This window comes from Branchiostoma lanceolatum, chromosome 13, assembly GCF_035083965.1.
Source record: "Branchiostoma lanceolatum isolate klBraLanc5 chromosome 13, klBraLanc5.hap2, whole genome shotgun sequence".
Taxonomy (NCBI): domain Eukaryota; kingdom Metazoa; phylum Chordata; class Leptocardii; order Amphioxiformes; family Branchiostomatidae; genus Branchiostoma; species Branchiostoma lanceolatum.
In genome coordinates this window covers 10,396,215-10,418,067 of record NC_089734.1, presented here as the reverse complement: position 1 = coordinate 10,418,067, position 21,853 = coordinate 10,396,215, and the positions used below count along the sequence as shown (strand labels likewise).

The following is a 21,853-nucleotide window of genomic DNA, read 5'->3' as shown; positions in this document are numbered from 1 at the left end:
CCTTGAATAAAGAGCATTAAATTTAGGGGCATAACCGTCTAGTAAATAATAGTTTAAAAACTGCCAAAATTCGAACATTCTGATGAATTTCTTTCTCTCCATCCCTCTTTGGTCGTCCTATTTGCATAGAGTTGTATATGAATTGGTCTTCATACTATAAGGTAGATACATGTATATGAACAAGGCATGGTAATATCATAATGAATATCTCTGTCTTGGTATGTGGTGATATTGTGTCGGACTTACATAAATTCGATTGAAACATTTTTTTGTCGGTCTTAATAAAAGTCTTGAAGGTGAAACTCCCCCAAAGAAATAGTCAAGATGAGTAGGCGCGGTGAGTGGTGTCGAACAAAAATATTAGATAGTTGAAAGCCACTAAAGATGCAGACAAGACTGTCAGCAAAAATCAAGAACCACAACGGTCAGTATAGATATTTTTACTCCCTATCTTATGTAAAGCTATTTACGTAGATAAGATAAAGCTTTGCTTTGTAGTCATTCAGAGGACAGTTGGTGTCCAAATGAATGAATAGATAAAATGTCCAAAGATCACCTTTGGATTGCACATGTGCTCTCATGTGAGGCTATTTACGTGGATAAGACAAATAGTTGTGTACGTACCCACCCCCTTGTAACTGGATGAAACTGGATCTTTGAGAGTTAGTAAATATCACACAAATCACACCATATTGTGACCTCCATTAGTGTTGAGGTTATAAGGTCACCCTTTCTCGAAAGATCGTACGAGGGACGTTCAAAAAGTTCGCGACCTCACCCTGAATTAAGAATGAACAGGGCATGATAATATCATAATGAATATCTCTATCTTGGTATGTGGTAATATTGTGTCGGACTTACATAAATTCGATTGAAACATTTTTGTCGGTCTTAATCATAAGTTTGACAATCCGTTATGAGGTGGAATTTGTTCTCAATATCATTCTGGCATGTCTGTCAATGACTGGTGTTTTAGTCCTGACCCTTTTTGATTTGTAAAGTGTGCGTACTAATCCTTAGTTTCGTTATGCTATTTCTAAAAGATTTGGTCTGAAGGTATGAGAGATAGTTTTCAAAACAGAATTGTGCCAGTCTTTCAAACGGTTTTTAGATAAAATTTTCAAAGCAGTTGGCAGGAACTCCCAGGTTAAGCCAAACATTTTGGAAGCCTTGTCTACATAAAATGTAGTGGACAGCTCAGTCTTGTTGTTCTTTACAAGTCTGTCATTTGATAGACTATGTAACCTACGCTTGTGTTTGTATCAACATATAGTGGACTTTTTAAATCGGACACGGACAGAGGGGGAAGGAGAAGTTTCTGTTTTTTGCCAATACGAGAAGCTCGAAGGATGTGGTTTTCTGATCCCAGTATTGTACTGAGAGTTCTAGCTATTGTTTCTTTGGTATACTCATTATGCCGAATCATCAGCCAGACCTCCACCTTCCTTTGCTATAGATGTGAATGGTGGGGTGGGTGGGGGTGAGGTTGTTTTCGCCATAGAGGGCAACAGAAGACAGGTATCTTGTTTTTCCCAGTCATCGGCGGATACAGGAATTTGCTCTTCTTTCGATTAGGTCGACTGTTGACATATTGATGTTGTAAATGTTTACTAATGCATTCACAAGAAGATATTTAGCATATAATATCGGGACACATTGGACATCTTCAAAAGCTAACTATGGGTCTTTAATAGAACGATGGCTAGATGAAATTGAAAAACGAAGGTGAGCAGTGACCACACAAGTGCGCCACCTTTGGTATACAAGCGGTGTAACATCAGACAAGGATAATATATGAAAGAGTTCGCCTAGGGTTCAGGGAAATGTTATCCAACAGGGGAAAGAGATGGTGATTTGTTACATTATCAAGTACAGATATTTCTCTAGTTCAACATTTCCTTCGAGACGTTTTTGGTAAGTCGAAATGGAAAAAATGAAAATTACAAGTAGATAATCTCATTTGTAATTGATACCTCGGGGATTACCAATGCTGCATAAGTTGTTCTTTTTTATAATCAAACTCTGTCTTATGTAGCGGTCTTAGGGGGTATATCACTGGGTTGCGCCTAATTGCGCCAAATTGCGAAAGGCATTCGCAAAGTGGCACAAACCGGTTACGTATCTTACCCGTTCGCCGCACGTCAGTTGGCGAAATTGGCGAAAGCTCGCAAAGTTGACGCAATAACTTGCCGCATTCAGGCGCAGTCCTGTGAGATACCCGCTTGAAGGGTACCCGGTGGAATTATGAGAGTTGACATTTAACCATTAAAAAATGTATGATTCTCACGAGAAAGAGATCTTCTGAGAAAACACAATAAAACAGGATAGAAAATTTTGCGACCTAAGATTACTATTACTACAGTTCTGCTGTAGTACCAGGAGCACATACCAGGGGCCCAAAATCGACATTGACATTTGTCTTCCCAACACCTACCCACATAACAAATATCATCGTAATCCATCCTTCAGGTTCTTGAGTTATGCTGACTACAAAAACAAAAAAAGACACACACACACACACACACACACACACACACACACACACACACACACACACACACACACACACACAAATCAATATCTCAATTTTTCATGGAGATAACAACACTCATCGTGCCCTCAACTTCCGCTAGGGGAGAATAAATCCTGGATTATGGGCTCCCGTGGCACACACATCAGCCCACACATTACCACCCTGGCTCTAGGAGTGGTGGCAGCAATCTGCAAGAAACTACGCCGCCATTTCCACCGTCTTAACTGTACCCTTAGGACGGGTGTGCGCAGTAAGATATTCTCAAGGTCACGCCGTGCGTATTGTTGAGATACGAAAGGACGAAAGTAAAGTCGTAACTCGCAGATGTCTGATGCACTTACTTAGCACACAATTGTCATGGGTGCAATTTGGCAAAAAAAGAAATGTACAACGGCTATTTGCGTGTGTGTTGATGTAAGGCAGTATATATAACCAACACGAAACAGGCCACGTAACAAAAATTGATTAAGAAGAGTGATCTAATTTCCCTACGTAATTAGTACCGAACTGCTGAAACGGTCCCTCGAGTTCTTGTGTAACGGTACTTGCAAATTTCCAAAGCTGTTGAAATGAAGTGAAGAACCCTGGTCACGTCTTTATTAGCATGACTAAATGTATCATTACTCACTTCAGCAACACTAGACGGTATGCGGCGGCATCGTAAGCTGCTGTGCAACTTCAAGGTTACTTGGAAGGAAGAGATGATTGATATTATTGCTTAGCCTTTCTCAAGGCCGACCACACGTATCGTACAAATTGGAATAGGAAATGGGTTTCCAGCTACTCTTTGCCACCTCTCGCTCGCAGGGCCCGGACGCCCGTGAAAACTATCTGTCATAAAAAGACTGGCCCGGCTTCAGTTCGCATTACAAGGCTTTGTCGGATGATCGCATGGATTCGTGGGTAGATGGAATGTTTTGTAAGACTCCCCTGCAATTTTGAGGACTCCAGTAGAAGACACTTCAGTTGAATCAACCTCCTTGGTTGAATGTAACTGATTTGGGGTTTTCAAATTTACAGCCGTGTAGAAATACCTTTATACAAGTCATACCGTTCCTGTGGGGCTTTGTGATACACACTGTCACTTAGATATACCTAAACGTTGCCCACAAGCCACCTTTCTCTAAACTGACGTCTATCATATACGCCTTCCCATTGAAGAAGGCCTTGGAGGGCTACGCGAGTTTTCAGGCTGTACACAAGTTCTTTGCATCATACATAAGTACTAGGAAGTATCAAAGAGGTTTTCGCTCCAAACTCCCGAATTGATACGTCAGGCTTTGGTCTGGTTGATATACAAGTGAAGTAACAGACCAGTGGCCTGGATTTTGCAGTTGTCACTTCGCTTTCTCTGCTAGCAAATCTGATGGGTCAACCTTTTATGTCAGAAGACCACAAATCGTTTACATTGTGCATTCAGTCACTTAAATCATATAAATAGATTGAACGATGTGCATGCCGTTCCTCAAGTTTTTTTCAGCGTCATACAGAAATCGTAGTGTGAATACCGTCACAGGATACAACAGAAGATGAGGTCAACCCGTGTTGAAAGTGGCAATGGATCAGAAAACATTTAACCGGTCTTGCTACGTTTCAACGTTTAAAGAAAGACTCGATCATGTATCTGAGCCGCTTTTGACGTCAACGTGATGCCAATTCCGGTTTATTTTCAGGAAGATTACTGTCAAAACAGATTTCACATACCATAAGTTTCATCGCATACATTTTTGTAGCTTGTCAGTAGCTCTTGCCGTTGTGTTGTCTTCAAGAGTGATGATGACTAAGAGTTGACTATTTTACCTATTACCATTAGCCAGACATTAAGGCGTTTTGAACACTCTAATAGTTAATGGAAATGTCAGAAGAAATGCTTCTTTTTGAGACAAAAAAGGCACAAAATGAGACACACACTTACTCCGGGACCGTCTTTTCATACTTCCTTTAGATTAGCACGGTATTTCCCACTCCATAAGTCCTCTTACAAAACCTGCAAACTCTCCGCTGTAGTTGTAGGTCAGTTTTCCAACGACGTGCATGCCTCCACAGGTCAAGTCATAGTGTATTGCACTATATGTCTACAATTGTAATAGGTGCAATGTAAGGCAAAGCGTTGCATAAGATAACTGTCGAGTTACATTAATCTAGTACAAGATACACGTACTTCCCCCATGAAAAAATGTCCCCCATGCAAAATTGTCCCCTATGAAAAAGTGCCCCCCATGAAAAAGTGTACCCCCTGAAAAAGTGTACACCATGTACCCCCATGCAAAAGTGTCTGTATACCCCCATGTCCGTAACCCCTTGCAAAAATGTCCATACCCCCTTGCAAAATGGACCGTAGCCCCATGAAAAAGTGTTCGCCCCCATGCAAAAGCGTCCGTGCCCCCATGCAAAAGTGTCCATACCCCCATGCAAAGTGTCCGTATCTTACACTTAATCATCTGCGTGCGCATGACTTTATAATGAAAAAGAAGAGAAGGTATAGATAATCAATAGGCACCTGTCTCGCACGGTACGGTACGGTACGGTAATACCACCTGAAACTGCTCGGGGAGCGAGGCGCTTACCCCCGAACACCTTCGGGACGGGAACCGCATCACGCGGCACGATTCAATCTGGTTAAAGATTTCCCTCGGCAGATTTTTGACATGCAGCGCAATTTAGTTTTCTTTCAGAGCACCGCTTAAAAAATAGAAGAAAAAACCAGGCGTGTGCTAGTGAATTGGGCGGGCGGGCAACGCTCCCAGCACCGTAGAGGTACCGATCAGCCCCCGATAGTTTGGTTACCGGCCACCAGGCTACACACGTGGACTCATAAAGTTGTCTGAGCGTGGGTTGTTAAAATTAGGTCACAAGATTGAAAAAAAATGACCGACAGATCAATTTTACTAGTGGTCAGAGATCAACACCTGTACACATATTTGACATGATAATTGCGTAGAAGACAAACGTGTTTGTTTACAATTCACCCTTTGATCCAGCAGTACGCTTATCAAAGCCCTAAATAGATACTGCACTAGATACACCCAACACTTAATTAACAGATTCCATCCAACCGTTGCTAGTGACCAAAATTGTATTTTTATGACCCATATGTGAATTCATGAATTGAATATGATCCATGATTAAGACAGCTAGCAAAACGTACAGAATACACTTCTTTGTCAATATAATCCGTTTGAATAACTATGGAGATTTTTGGTTTATCAACGGCTGCTCAGTTCAAAGGGGGTACCATCAGTAACATTTCACTGTAGCTTGTATTGCAATCTGTACAGTAAATGGTTTAAGTAGGAAACAGGCGATGCGATGGGTGTATGCTTTGATTTTACACGCCTTAGTCCTTTGGGATGTTTTTACGGTTTCGTCCTTTACAGTAAGGCGCGTTTGTCTGTGATGCTATCCTATATCTGTAGGGTGACCTTTCAAAGAGGTGAACAGGGGTGCACTAAAGCCCAGGTTACACATAGCCGAACATGGCTCCCGAACGCTAGCCGACTCAGGTCGGCTGAAGTTCGGGAGCAGTCTGACCAGTTTTTGGGCCATGCCTATCTTTAATTTGGCTCCGAAGATGCGCCGATCATCTCCTATAGCCAGTACACGAATTACTCCCGAATGGGCCCCAAATGCTTTCTAGCCTACTCCCAACCATCCCGACCTCTAGCGGCAGACTGCCGAATCTCTCCTGACTAATCCCTGACCGATTGCAGACCCTCTCACGAATTGAAATGGACATATTCAGCGACTTTCAAAAGTGCGGTCATTTTCGGTCTTAATTAAAATAATCCATTCTATTATGTTATTATCCTCACCGAGGGATCGAATTCGGATCATGGCTAGCTTTAATACTGCTTTTAGTGTTCTTCTTTGTTTTTGGTCGTGTGAAGGTCGGGGGTGATTCGCCCACGTTCCTATAGTAGTCACTTGGTTCAGAATTAGTTAGCAGAGATTTGTCTACAGCCTTGGGGTGAGTTATGGGTAGGTTGGAAACTAGTTGGGAGTAAGTCAGTAGTGTTTCTGGCGTGGTTAATGTTCTAATTTTACTGCTGAATCAATCCCGAATACCAGCCGAGCACTAGCCGACCGCGCCGAACACCAGCCGACCCATTTCAGACCCTCCGTCAAGAGCCGAATGTTTTGAAATTTTCAAAACATTCGGCTGGCGCAGCCGAACACCAGCCGACTCAGCCGAAAGCCAGCTGACTCAGCCGAACGCCAGCCGAGCAGCTCCCGAATCACTCCCGAATCACTCTAACCATGGTCGGGGAAGAGTCGGGAGGAAATGTTCGGCTATGTGTAACCTGGGCTTTAGGGATCTGAGGTAGACCACTCGTTCTCATTCAAATGTGCACATTTTGTAACTTCCCTTACCGTTTGAAGTAAGACGTTTCTGACATTAAGATATGCGACATATAAGGTGCCAAACTGTCGTTTTTAAAAACCAGAAAAGTTTTACGTCGTCATAAAAACGACCGTTTGGCACCTTATATGTGGCAAATCTTAATGTCAGAAACGTCTTACTTCCAACGGTAACGGAAGTTACAAAATGTGTACATTTAAATGAGAACGAGCGAGACATCCTGAGTAATAACTGATGATATCTGAGACCGTGGAGAGAGATAGCAAAGTTTTTTTTTTTTCAAACACCTCAGGATATTGTCTCCATCGCGGCTTGGTCTTCAGGTGAAAATGACTACTGATCAAACGAAACTAAGACAGTTCCACGGGATTCCGAAGAAGACTTACACCACAAACGCTGTCTGTGATCCGCTTGTATATTTAAATTTTCTCAGCTTATTGTGTGTGTGTGTACAAGGGTATATTTTTACAGGTTTCTAGCCTGTTCAAGAGTCTTTTAGAAGCCCTTTTCTGGGAAAATGTAGGGGAAATCTTAGATTGATGTAACAGTGCAGGGTTTGGACCTTCAGATTTGCTAAAAAAACAAGCTTTGATTTTGGCCAAATTTGGAGGCATGTGGGGACCCCTAATTTTAAATGGTCAGTCCTAACGACTACCCTGACGTCATCTCCTTCAAAATGGCGGCATTTTGAAACTTCGTTGTTTTCCACAGTATGAAATTTGCTTAAACTGGGCTTTTTGGACGATTGACATATCTGGCTACTGTGTGGGGTGAGTTGTTATGACCTGGAATGTTCACGGATGAAATTGGGACACATTATGGTTTATTTTGTAGATTGTACCCTAACCCGAAACTTATCATTTCTTTGTATTTCTCTTGTTGATACCGTGTAGAATGAATGGTCCTTGACTATGGAAATCCCTATATGGCGAATACTGTGTTCTGCACCCACAAACTGTGCTGGATTGGACGAAGGGAAGGTACTAAAGCAAGAGAATTTTGTTACTGCAAGTTCTTCCGGGCCCTAATCTTCTTCAAAAGGCTGTTGAACACGTTAACGTTACAATTGATCCCCCTGGCGATGATGAATAAAACTGCAGGACCCCGGAGTGTCCATTAAACTCTATTGTTATGCAAATCTCAAAGAAGTAATAAAGTCAACTTCTTCTTTGCACTTGTCGTTCCAAAAGGTTAAATTTCAAATCGGGTACAACCATTAACGATACAAGACTTTCTGAATTATTTAATTCTTTCTAGCTCCTCAGAATTTACCCTGCCCCTAACTGCAAAGATAGGGTAGCCAACCAACTCCAGATGCAATATAACAAACAATACAGAAACATCGAGTCCATAACAATTAGATTATTCCCACATTTTCAAAACTAGCACATTTTGTACGAAGTGATGATGGCAAACTGTTATATAATCCCCATAGCCCGACGCGATTATGGTTGGTACATGTATGTGGCAGTATGAGACGCCTTGCGAGCACAGACTGCGACGGAGTCTTTTCCGCGCCAGTCTTCGGGCACCCTCGCTCTGCGTGCGGCCAGAGAACAGTTCGTCGCTCGGTTGGAACACGCTCGTTGGATTAGAAGTGTCCGTGAGGAGGTGGCTGACAGGGACCTTGCATGCATCAGAGGTATAGGGTGTCATCCTTGGCTTCACTGCGTTATTGTGTCTGTCTTGTCTGTTTTTGAGAGTCATTTATAGCAGTTCAGCTTCAATACTGCACTGAATTTAAAATATCATTTAGGCATAGCTAGCTCTGCAGCGCATATCAGATCAAATCCATGCTGGAAAGGTGCAAGAGTATCTTATTCTGGGAGAAACTTTGGTGTAGATGCCGAAGGCATCTGTGGGTATGGAAGTATATGATCATACTTTGCATTATAAGTGAAGAGATTGAGAGAGATTTTACGAAATTCTTTCCACAAAATCAATACGCTGTTATCTTTTTTTAAGCGACGCTCGCTTACTTGGAGATTCAAGGGTATTCTAACCTTTTCACATTTCACATTTATTGAAATTTCGTGGGCTGTATCGCTTAGAAAATAGACCGTGTGCTTATGGCAGATATTACAGATGATCGTTTGAACTCTGATACTCTGACTATATAAATTGCTTCCCGATTGGAAAACATCATCGATAAAAGTTCGCTTATCATAACGGTTGTGCAATATCGTTATGTAATATTGATTTTGATGTAGATTACTTTTTGATAAAAACCTTTGAACTATGATTTCCTTCCCGGTCCCATGGAGTCTCGTGCAATCAATCTAACGCCCCTATGAATTCACATCGGGACTTTCTATGTATGTATATTTTTTATCAGAAATGTTTTATCTACGCTTTGGGTCATGTTCTAAACAAATGGCTTTTCGTCAATTTATCAGAGCAGGCTTTGGGGTCGGTGGGAATGGGCACTCAGGAAGATAGCGTGGTATTTACTGACATTCAAACCACGGGAGGGGGTGCTGTATGAATAGGCAAGTATATATCGGCAAGATGCCAGAGAACTCCAAGGTGCCTGTAGCTCCCAGAGCATGTATCGGTGGGCTGACTTCGACTAGACTAAGCTCTACGGAGAGCTTGGAGAGTTTTGGTAGTTACCTTTGTCTTGACTATATGTTGCTACGGTTTTGAAGATTACAGAAAGACCTCAAAGACCTTACAACTCAGTGAAATTTGTAGAGCCTCTCGTATGTTTTGTTTAATCGCAGTTCAATAATTTCGGAAATAAGGTTTTGACTAACATTACATGTGTCCATAAATCACTTATTGATTTACGATTTACTACCACCTCTGACCTGTACATCCTGTACTTCCTGACATTTTTTCGGTCATCTTCCCACTCACATCCATATCTATCCAGTATCAAGTAAGAACTCAATCGGGAAGAAACTTGAACCATGGCCATTGGTAACAATGTCAGACACACGCCAAGACAAATAAAGAAACCTAAAAAATGTACTTCGTATATACAAAAATGGGACAAAACAGACTGAAAAAATGTACTGCGTACACGTAAAAAATCATTTAACTTGTGACGAGCCCATGTCATTGCTATTCCATTCGGAGGCCGCGAAGTTGCGCGGCAATGTGACTGCTCCAGGAGTTTAATGGTCCACAGTCCATCAACGAAAAGCCATGTCTGATGTTCACCTTGAAATTGAAGTAAGATGGGCAAAGCACATTATGGCAAATAGTTGCACCAGAAGGAAGGGTAGTTATCATCGCATGATGACTCGGCGCTTATGTGTCTTCATCCCCAGATGATTAGCACCTTGCAAATTGGTTGAGATTCGTTCGCCGGCCTGCTTTGAGTTACACCAGAGCGTTGCATCTGTATCCCTGACATACATACCAATCGTGCAAACGAAGTCTATTTAGAAACCACAGAAGAACAGAAGTGCACTTTACATTTGGAGCTCGTTATTTTTCTTACAACGCCGCTGTCAGAACTTGGCACAACCGATGTTAGTTTGAAATTCAACTCGTCGTGACAGTTTCCACAATGAATACCTCATACGGTTCAAGCCAATACGCCTACTTACATGTTTTTGGCTAGTGCAATTTCCGCTGAACACTCCTGGGAGAAAGCTGGATAGTGTCCACATCCCAACCTATGTATGTCAATGTCCGTAGTGATATCTTACTTCAAGTCAACTTGGGGATGCTACATTAGGCCATTTTGTTTTGCAATTTGATTGTATGGATGAAATCCGGGCGCGCATCAAATTTCGTCCGTTTAAAAAAACAACGTTTCCAGCCATCTGTAAATCGTACAAAGCAGCTACAAAATGAGAAAATACATGATGCAAAGAATATTCCGGTAAACGGATACTAATGTCGTAGAATGGAAAAAAAATCAATTCCAATGTTAGGGATGAAGATGTGAAAGAACAGAAAGGAAGAAATTAAATCTATTATTCGGTATACCATACTCAGTGTGGGTAGTTTTGTTCATCCTTCTGACCACGTAGATTTCATAAAGAAGACAATTTTTTTGGGCCAAACGTTTTTTATTCGTACGCTGGAATCAGTTTTGGGGTCTCCGGAGTATGTCATTCATATAATCAAATCAACATGGCCTTATTACGGATTAGAGAAAGAGGGGTTCGTAGCGACGAAATCCTGTCTGCTTTCCAGAAAACAGGGCGTAAGGATACATTTGAGATCATTTTAAGGTCTTTGCCTGAGGCGAGACCAAACATGTAGCTAGTTACGTGTATCCATGGCCATCCAAACGCTGTTATACGAAAACGCTACATGATAAGTATATCTATATACAAGTAAACGATATCATAAACAAATAACAAGTTCGATAATGGCTGGAATGATTAAGATTTTGCGGCAACGTTCAATAAACTGGAATATGTCTCGTTTTATTTTACTAAATTCTACAACTTACATCACCATACCTAATAACCCTGAACCCCAAAATAAATGGTACTTAATAAGACAAGTACTCGGCGAAGATAATAAAACCCTTTTCCTTTCAAACTGCTTTAAATCAAGGGGTTCTCATTGGTGATAACCATAAGGGAGCGACTATGCTAGCCCCGGTAAATAGTCATACAAATAGGATGGGACCCAGGTTAGTGCCTCTGGGCATTAGACTGGATTGAAGAATAATCAGGAATGTCAAGATCCTGCAACCAGCAATCTTACCAAGCGCTCCCAAAAGGTATTTGAAATTGAAGTAAGCCCTATACATGTAAGTCCCCGAGAATGAGGTTTAACTTTGGGTTTACTTGGTAATCATTATCATTTTCCAGATGATACCTATTGCGGTGTAGTTATGTTGAATTATGTCGTTTGCTAAGTTTATGACTATAGAATAATGTCCAATTCCGAGGTAGAAATCCGCGTACGTGAGGCACGTGCTAGAAAAAGCAAAATACACATTACATATAATATATACCGGGTCTGAAATTACTTTTCCTGTTTACGACTTGGTTATATTTGATATTTGATGCACTGGAGTAATATCTTACAATTGCTATCTGCGTCAATTCTAGAGAAGAATTACATTTGGATATAAATATTCTGCGGCTAGCTTGTTTAATTACTGTAAAAACAATACCATTCGGGTTGGCGCCAGGCTGACTGTGCTTCTAAAAAATATCCGATATATAAGACAAAAAAAACTCACAAAAAAGATACGAATACGCTAAAAAAAGTTACTCAAGCAACTGGATAAATTTTTGAGACTTTATTTCATTTATTGAAATTCTATCCAGTTGCTTGAGTAACTATTTTGGGCGTATCTTATTACCTGGATGTCTAATCTTCATCAACGGATCAAATATTTGAATGTTTCAAAGATTACATATGGATATAAAATACTGCCACTAGCTTGTGTAATTAATCACTGTCTGTGTCTATTCCTGAAAACAGTACTAGTATTACCCAGGCGTGGGCGTCATCTTGACTCAGTCATCTGTATTTTCCAAATTTTTGTATGGTTCTTTAAACATGCCCAATAGTTAAACACTTAAAGACATGTTGATTTTTTTTCAATCCCTTCCAAAACCAGCAAAAAATGAAGTTTCTCTGGTGACAATAGAAGTTGTCCCCCATGCGGTTTCCTTCAAAACTACAGCAGTTTTGTAAAGAACTAGTGGTATTCGCATAGGCCTCTCTCAGTCATTGTGTTGTTATAACGTAGTGTCTGTTGTGGGGGCTTTTAGTTTCAAACAGTGGTGAACAGCTGCAGTAAATATATGCTCTGTATCTATTGTTATTTGTGACTTTTTGTGTGCAATATTTTGTCTTCTGTTCTATACCGACGGTTTCTCTCTTTATTCTATGAAAATGTGCCCCCAAACCCCCAACTAACCCCAGGACTGGCATCCATTCATAAAGGCAGAAATCACAAACTGTTGCCCTAGGCAGGGTAAAAGTGGAAACCTCGCGATCGGGACTCAGCAAGGCGTATCAATACTGTAGTGTTGTGATATGTAAACAGTGTGCAACGAAAGCAGTGGAAAATGAAATACATTTTATCTGCGAATGTCCCCAATTTGAAGCCGAAAGAAACAGATTATTCACGAAAGTATCCGAAATCTCTAAAAGCTTTTCTAGATTAAGAAATACACAGAAACTCATATTCCTTCTGAAATCATCCAACCCACTCATCATCGAAATTGTGGGGGACTTTTTATTTTCCACTGCTTTCAAAGAAGAAATCAAACCCTGCATTAGTATCGTAGATATACAAACTTATTGTAGACTAGCAATATAGTTTGATCTTGTATCACACTTATGCCTTATGTTTTACTTTATGTTTTACTTCGACATTGTTGTCAACATGCAATTAGCCAACGGGCATGAATTTGCAATAAACTTATTATTATATTATCAACTCTTGTTCATGTCGTTCACATCCTCAGCTAGCATCAGTTCTAGGCCGACCGATCCTCCCACAATAAAGTACCACTGCACGAAAATCGGGATTTACCAGTCAGTATAGAGGTAAATGTCAGATAAATCTGGCAATGATTGCTTTTTGACTGACCACTTTTGGTAAATCCTGATTGAGCCTTTCCTCACCTGGTAGCTGACAGGGCCGACTATCACACTTCTGGCATGGTCCATGGTTCCTCTGGTTCCCATGGCTTATCGATAGGACTTCAATTCGCTGCACATATATATGAATTGTCCAACTTATAGCAAAGAGAGAGATATGCTTTTACAGACTATTACTACTAAGACAAACTTCACCCTATCTGGTACACAGAGCGATATTTTCTATGTACTGTTAATGTCCGACTCCTATATCCATTGACATAGGTCAATTTCTCCATAAATCATTCGAAAAGCGAGACAGAATTACCCATACATGACTATATATTGTAACAAATACACTGGTTTCGAAAATATTTTGTACTTAGAATTGTAGGATAGATTAGCCTTGTAGAACAGATTGTTGATTTCATGCCATACATCGTACCATGTACGATTGTTGAGCAATAAAGTTCACTTCACTTCACTATATCAGGTGACGGAAAGTAATGACCTAAAGGTGCCGTCACACGACCTTCGGCCGAATTTGTTGATCGCCAGAATGTTTAAAATCGCCAGGGTGTCGAGCGTATTTTTCGCCTGAAAATCGACCCTTTGATGCCACGGTCCCAATTGCACCGGTGCCCGTCGGGGGGTGAAGTCCCGGCCGGGCCATGAGGCCACACATTTGTCCCGGTGGACTGCAGGGTACGGGGGGGATGGAATGGTACCTCCCGGTGTTCGCACGATTAGATCACGGCGTCTATTTCTTACCGGGTCCCGGTTTGATTTTAAGTCCAAGTTAAATGATTTGGGGTCCCGGCCGGGTAAACGACAGCCGCAGGGGCCATGTAGGGGTCACGCCCGAAAGTGAAAAAAACAACAACCCGTCAACCTCTCCGGCGGGGCCCCTTTTTCCAATTGGGACTTAGCATTGCAATGGACGGCGTTGGGTGACCTGCGAACATTGATCGAGAACAAACCGCACAGTGATCGGTAGGACACAGGTCGTATTGCGCTGCCAAAACGTCCATTTAGAGCTCGCGGACTCATCGTGCGGGCTATTCATTATTCTGCTCTGTGGCGGCTACTTCAAAAAATTGAAGTTGAACCTGTTTTAAGGAGATGTGCGATAGTATTGATTATAGTTACTGCCACAGCTTAAAGAGATCAGCCTAGTAGACACTGATATAGAGGTAGTGTTTTATTCCATACATATCATACAAAGTTTCTGCCGTGGACAAAAATCGATGTGAACGATATATTATTCTAATTAACGATAAAGAGGTCCGCTTTATGGATATCTCCTTGAACGTGTAGCCTCGTCTAAGAGGCATTTCCGGGATGAATAAATTCAATTACTGGCATCGCCAATGGGCGACGACAACATATTCATTTTGGGGAAGCGAGCGGTATATCAGTCGTTCGATTAAACGTCGTAGAGGATGAGACAGGCAATTGGTCAAGCGGACGTTATCGTTCAAAGTTGAATGGGAGTTATCTGTAGGTTGCACATGTATGTTTTACGCTTGAAGTCAGAAAAGACGGATGATCACGAACAACTTTGATGCTCAAGTTCCGAAATGTAGAAGAAAATATTGCAGGGAAGCAAAACAGTTTAATCAGTTAGGCCACACGAAGTTAATTTTATGGATGACGTCCTCTGGAGACCCCAAAACTAATGAGCGCGGGCGAAAAAAAGAGAAAAATCCAGCCAAAGAAAATGCTGCTTAATCACAGAACTACAAAGCTGGTATTGCGATTTGAACCACAGAACACAGTGTATTAAACAAACAACAAGTCTTTATTTGTAGGATGTACATGTAGGTTGTCTGTTCATCATAGCAGACTCAGCTCAAGAACGACCAAGGAAGTATACTATTAGAAGGTATTTGGCTCCAAGGACTGTGGATGATATATGACTGTGACGAGAATACTCATAAAGGCACTTTTAACATACATAGCATTGGACTCCATATTAAGCATTTCATGGTTCACACTTACAAATCTTGCTGTGACACCTCTATGCCTCAACTCCTCTCCCATGTCTCTCATCGTTGCAAAAGAAACGTGTGAGAGCCACTCTGGATAGGTCGTGTTTGAAATTCAGTCTGGGCGATACTCGCTGGCCGCCGCGAGTCTCTCGTAGAACAATGCAAACGTAGCATTCTCCTAGCCAATTGCATATTCATGCACCACATGGGCTAAAAGCATTAGGTAATATAATTGAAGTACAAGATAAGGAATATTCTGTTATATTCCATCTAAATCTAAAGTCTCTTCTTTCGTGTTGAAACATGTGTACACAAATTTACATAGTGTTTCAATTACATCGTAGTTTTTAGATGAAATGATATATGTAAAATGTCTTATGATTCCAGCAAACTTTTGATAGGAACTTAAATGATTAGTTTCTTGTGTTCACATCACTCATTCGTCACGTGCACGTGTGTGCTTTGCTTGGATTATTGTGGATTACAATCAGATCCAATCATCGCCTCTGTAAGCCACAGCTCACTAGACGAAGAACCAATTTCCTTTCCTGGCCATTGTGGACCGACGTGTGTAATCTTACCTCCAAGTCAGATGTTTTTGCCTGCTACGACAAAACTAAACCAATTTGGTTGCTTTTATACATCCAGTCGGACGAGTTATGATTTTGATATCATTGATTGTTTCAATTGATTTCATTATTAGGCTATGTTAAGAGTCTATGCACGTTTTGAATTGATGTCATGCCGTAACATCATAGTGGTAATGCGGCAAATGTCGTTTTGATGATGATGAATGAGACCTTAATTGAATTTTCATGCCTCGAAGTTATTGCCAAAGACAAAGTGGCACCGCAAAGTTACCTCCGTGAACGGAGGTATTGTTTTCGGTGTGTCTGTTTATGTTTCCGCATATTTTGGCCAGTAATAACGTTAGGTGGTCTGGATTGATCGTGATGATATTTGGCATGTTGATTGGTTTTCGGAAGACGAAGGTCAAAATTAGTTTTGGGCCTTCTAGCGGCTTTCCTTTATAGTGCATCGGCACTTACTGTTTCTGTATCTTTGGGTCTGAACATGCTATGGTCTTGAGTTTTTGGTGGCAGATAGCCTTTGATGAAAGAAGTGGCGTAGGTTTGATATGGGTAAGTAAATGTGGAAACCATTCGCATGATAAATGAAGTAAAGTTAATAAGTTAATATGGATTTTGCCAGAGGATAGAAATACATACAATATATGTAAATTGAGCAGAGAAGACTGTCAATTAAAATAGATCGTGCTAATAACAACCTTATTTGCATAATATATGAGACAAGGTAAAACAAGACATTTACAAAAGCTCTGAATATTTCACGGAGGTATGAGGTCTCCGAACTCTTGTTGTAACATGTAGCTATAATTGCATTATTCTTCTATATCACAGATTCTCTCTGAACGATATACCGACCAAGAAAACTTCACTGACTGGGTAAGTCTTTGTTTTGTATTTTCTTAAAAGAGAATGTCTTATTTGACGGATACGCAATGTTTATGGTTACTCATTCAGGTTTAATGCATTATTTGTATCTTTGTCTTCATTCTTTAGCTTTCATTTGGTAATCATTTCAAGTGTTTGAATAAGGCAATGAGATATTTCATTTGCAGTACCGTCCATGAAATGTAGTGTTCATGTTATTTTAAATTAGGAAGAGTGCCCCAAGTAGTAGGGTACCAGTATTTCATCATTCAGTTACATGAATAATCGTAGGTTCTGATTTGAAAATTGACTGTACCTCTCCTATTTCGTGCTTTCTGTATGTTTGATACAATATAGGTATATGTTGTAAAACAACTTACATGTACCATTTGGAGCATATGCTTATTGCAATTGGACCAATCTGTGGTTTGTGAAGCATTACAGATACATTGCGATGTATATCTCCTATCTTTATTAAATTAGAAATTAGAACCTCATTCTGTGCCACTAACTCACAAAATATAATGGAATATGCATCTTATGACTTGTGACATACAGATATGTCCTTATGTGCCCTCGGTGTCATTGAGTACTCTTGTCATTCACGTCGGTAAATGAGTTATTTGGTCACAGCTATGGGCTGTACATACATGTATTTACAAAGTGATATTCCTACTTCTATTGATGTTGCTAAACAGTAGGATATATACATATATATATATACATATACAATGATCTTGTCCATGTCGTTATATAACGATCCTACCTTTTTTGGTTGACCGCTAACAAGGTACATAAGTAAATAACATTTTCAATCTGACATCTGGATGATGAAAATTCGTAGCCTGAGTGCCAGCCTTTTTAGCTTCCGTACGCTACCCAAGCTCCGCTCCTCGCCATTTGGCCGGCAGCGGAGCTTGGGTAGCGCAGCGGAGCTAGGGTAGCGGACGGAAGCTAAAAAGGCTGGCACTCAGGCTAGAAAATTCGAAACAGAATCCAGCATTTTTTGCAAATTTTCTTGCATACTTTCCTTTATTTCACACTTTGTTACCAGGCTAAGGCCTTGAACAGTTAAGTGTAGGAGAGTACATGTGTAGTAAACATTGTACCTTTTCATGCAGTTTATTGATGTACTTGTATGATGCACAAACCACCTTGACTTGGCATTCGCTACACACGTGCCTTGTGTATATCGAGGAAGATGCCTCTTGGACTAAAACAGTGCGTATCTACTACAATTTGACCATTTATTAGTTAAACAGGTAAAACAGGACATTATCCAAATAGGGTGAATAATTTGACTGGCTCCCTTCATCCTCTAACGAGCTATTTACCATATTTGGCAAACTGTCGACGTCTTGTCAGCCATCAAAGGAGAAGGGATCAAGGCAACATCACACGGAACAAAGACTAGATAGTCATCTATCATGGAAAACTGAGGGGCTGTTTCACACTGGAAAGACTCCTTCGACTGCAAAACATTTCCTTCGTTTTCACATAGAATGATGCCACAGTTTTAGAATAATCGATAGTCTTGAAGCCGAAGGAGCGAAAATGTGGCAATTTCTAAATCTGAAGAAGACAATTTTATCCTGAGACATACATGAGCAGTTTTATCGGGTCGGTAACTCAATAGTGATAGTAAGCAAAGTTTGATCCTATGATCTGCCTTCTCGGACATATTGGAAAGGATTGCATTCATCCTTTAGGATGGTGACGTAAAGTCGACGGCCCGTGTATGAGGGAGCAGCTTCAGGTGTAAGCCTCAAGCGTCAAACCTCTGCACACTTATCGAGAAGAGTAGTGTGACCCGGTATGTTTGGCTAAAAACGCGAGCCGTAGCAAAGCCGCTAGCTTTGCTCTACTTGAAAAAAAAAAGAACATAATGCTTCACCTCAATATTCAGGATGGCTGCTTTACCATTCCACAAATTTCGAGTTCTTTGCACACAGTTTCGGCAATACGGCTATACAGATATCGATACAGAAGCTTGTGTGTTACGCCAAAGGGCGGTTATACACCGGCTAGACAGATGCAGAAGCCGGTGTGTTCCGCCGAAGGGCGGCTATACAGGCTATACAGATGTAGAAAGTACCTTGTTAGCCATCATATCTAAGGACAGCGAGTGCTTTTCATTTTCGTGGTCCTAGCCTTTGTAGGAACACCAACTACTGGATACTGCTCAATGTATGATAAATGCCATCTGAATGTCAGTCTTGTTGCGTGACATAACAAGGCGTCACTGTCATGGGACATAAGAAATACGACCTTTGTCCATTTTTTCTCTTTGAACAATGCTTTAACGAAATAGCGTCACAGAAAATGATTCGCACCATATGTTTTGTTCTGTTGAATGGAACCTCAAAGTTTGAAGTTAACAGGAATTGTAACGTAAAGCCTACTTTCGTAGTCAGGTCCAGTAAAGAATGGTGGATACTTCATATGAAAGAAACATAGGAAAAATGATCCTTGTCCATTTTTTTCTTTGAACAATGCCTCAACAGAATTTCGTCATATCACCATATATTCTCTTCTGTTGAATGGAACCTCGATGTTTGAAGTTAAGAGGAATTGTAACGTAAAGCCTACTTTTGTAGTCAGGTCCAGTAGAGAATGACAGAGACTCGATATGAAAGAAACATAAGAAAAATGATCCTTGTCCATTTTTTTCTTTGGACAATGCCTCAACAGAATTGCTTCATACCAAATTATTTGAACCGCCTATTCTCTTCCGTTGAATAGTACTTCCGTGTTTGAAATTACCATAAGAAAGCAACAACAATCGCAACGTAAGGTCAAAAGCTGTTTCAAGTCAATGATGGAATTCAGTACGAGTAATACTAATAGATAAACCTTTATCTAGTATACCTCACCAGAGTTCCGGATGTAAGATGATGATGATGATGATGATGATGATGAAAGCAATGTCACGATTGAGTATTGATTGGGTATTGATTTAATAATCTATGTAACGTTATCAACACCGGCAATCTAGACGACAATATCTTTAGTCTATCACACAATACCGACCAACAGAGAAAAATTGAATTTCTCTCGTTGACACATTCAAGAAGAATGAGATAACTGTTCGAAAACAGTAAGTGTGATTGGCTGATTTTCTCTACGGCATCGGCTTGTAGATAGCTGTGTTGATGAGAATTGACAGCTGTGGGGAGGCAGCACATGGTTGATGCCAGGGTTAAGTGCACATGGGGTGCCGTTGTGCCTTCTTTCAGTCACCGTTCTTGAACCCAAACTTCAAGGGACTAAGGAGCCGTTATGTGTGTACAGATGAGTACATATTCCCCAAGAGAGATTTTCACAATGCAGAAATGGTCTTCGACCTATATACACGCTACAGTTAAAAGCACTAGGGTAGAATCACTCAACTTTCAGTGTTCCGAACTTACAATCATATCGTGAGCGAATCAATTATAAGCTATGAATATGAATATGAGTAGGATGTCCATATATCTATCATAACTTTTCTCTTAAAACGTTAACTTCATTGTGTTTTGTACATGGCAGATTTGCAGAGCTCGGTGATCGACGTTGCACGAATGAGGTCTTCTACCGTGTCCTGGTCTAAGATTAGCTTAGAGCCTGAATCACATCAAATGGAAGATAGATCTGCAGACTCTTTCATTAGTATGGTAGAGGGTAGAGCTCTTCCGATGATGAGCAAAAGCTACACGGTACTTATCTGAAATTACAGGGAATTTTCCTTATGCATACGTGTAGGTAACGATACGTGACATCTGTAATCAAATGAGGTGGAAATACATATGTGCATAAATATAGAATTATTACACACGTGCGTAAATATGAAATAATTGTCATTTTCTCAGTAATCATAACCTACATGGTAACCTATACACATGTCTGCCTATCGTACAACATTTGCCAACTAGGTCGAGCGTTCTGTTGCTGTTACCAGATGATCCTAGAATAGATGTTTGAATAATCCTGCATACTACGTTAGCAGTTGTACAACAGCATTTTCTGCGAGTAAATTCAGTGGATGTGAGCTTAGCGTTTGCAAAGTTTTCCTCCCTCTACAAGTTCCTAAACATCGTTACTGATGAGAACCAATAGTTTGGCTCAAGAAGCCAGTGGCTGATGCCAGAGGTTTAAGTGAAGGAGTTTTCGTTTGAATAGTTTTCCTCCTTCCACCAGCAAAGTTCCTAAACATCGTTACTCATGAGCATCGACAGTTAGGCACAGTAACTTGCCACCAGAAGCCCGTGGCTGATGCCTGATGGTTAAGCGAAGAAGTTTTCGTTTGAATAGTTTCCCTCCTTCCAACAGCAAAGCTCCCAAACATCGTTACTCAATAGCACCGACAGTTTGACACAGCAAGTTGCCACCAGAAGCCCGTGGCTGATGCAGAGGGTTAAGCGAAGGAGTACTAGTGTTCGCTTGGGCACCATGCAGCTGGAAGTCCCCGGTTCTTTACGCGGCTTGTAGGATTATGCTATCGTCATGGTACTTTCCGGGCTTTCTCGTGAGAGCCACAGGGAATGCAGATGAGGACGTATTCTCTAAGTACAACTCAGGAAAAGTTTCGATCCTGCATTTCAAGGCTACACCCGCTGCAGAGGTATTTATTCATTGGGGTTACCGTAATTCTTATTTTAGAAAATGTGTGGAGCTAGGAAAGATCGTGCTAGGAATGAAGCTGGAAAGAATTATTGCAATACACTGCTTTTAATCAAACTCGCACGTCATTTTGGCAACTGTGCGGTCTTATTTGTCGATAGGAAACTTTCTTGTTCACTTACCATTGTTTCTTGTTTTACTCACAGTAAAAGTTGTACATCTCACTACTAGTACATAAACGTGTTCACTTTGTAGTTGGACGAATGGTTTAGTGTCGTTAAATGGCCGAGTGGATAGGCTAGGGGACACGAGATCGAGGGGTCACGGATTCGACTCCTGACGTTCCTGGCTTGTTGTGTCCTTGGGAAAGGCACTTTACACGGCTTTGCTCACTCCAACCAGG

General features: G+C 40.9%; 1 protein-coding gene across 5 annotated transcripts in view; it reads left to right on the top strand.

The window, feature by feature from the left end:
- Positions 1-7,588: 7,588 nt before the first annotated feature.
- Positions 7,589-21,853, top strand: part of LOC136447382 (5-hydroxytryptamine receptor 1A-alpha-like) — an 86,189-nt gene continuing 71,924 nt past the window's right edge. For 4 of the 5 annotated variants that reach the window (XM_066446235.1, XM_066446234.1, XM_066446233.1 and 1 more), the window contains exons 1-2: positions 8,355-8,535; positions 16,819-16,863. The gene's annotated coding sequence lies outside the window, so the exon portion shown is untranslated. Of the gene's footprint in view, positions 7,664-8,354; positions 8,536-16,818; positions 16,864-21,853 lie in introns of those variants that run through there. The other variant, XM_066446231.1, reaches the window with a different exon arrangement.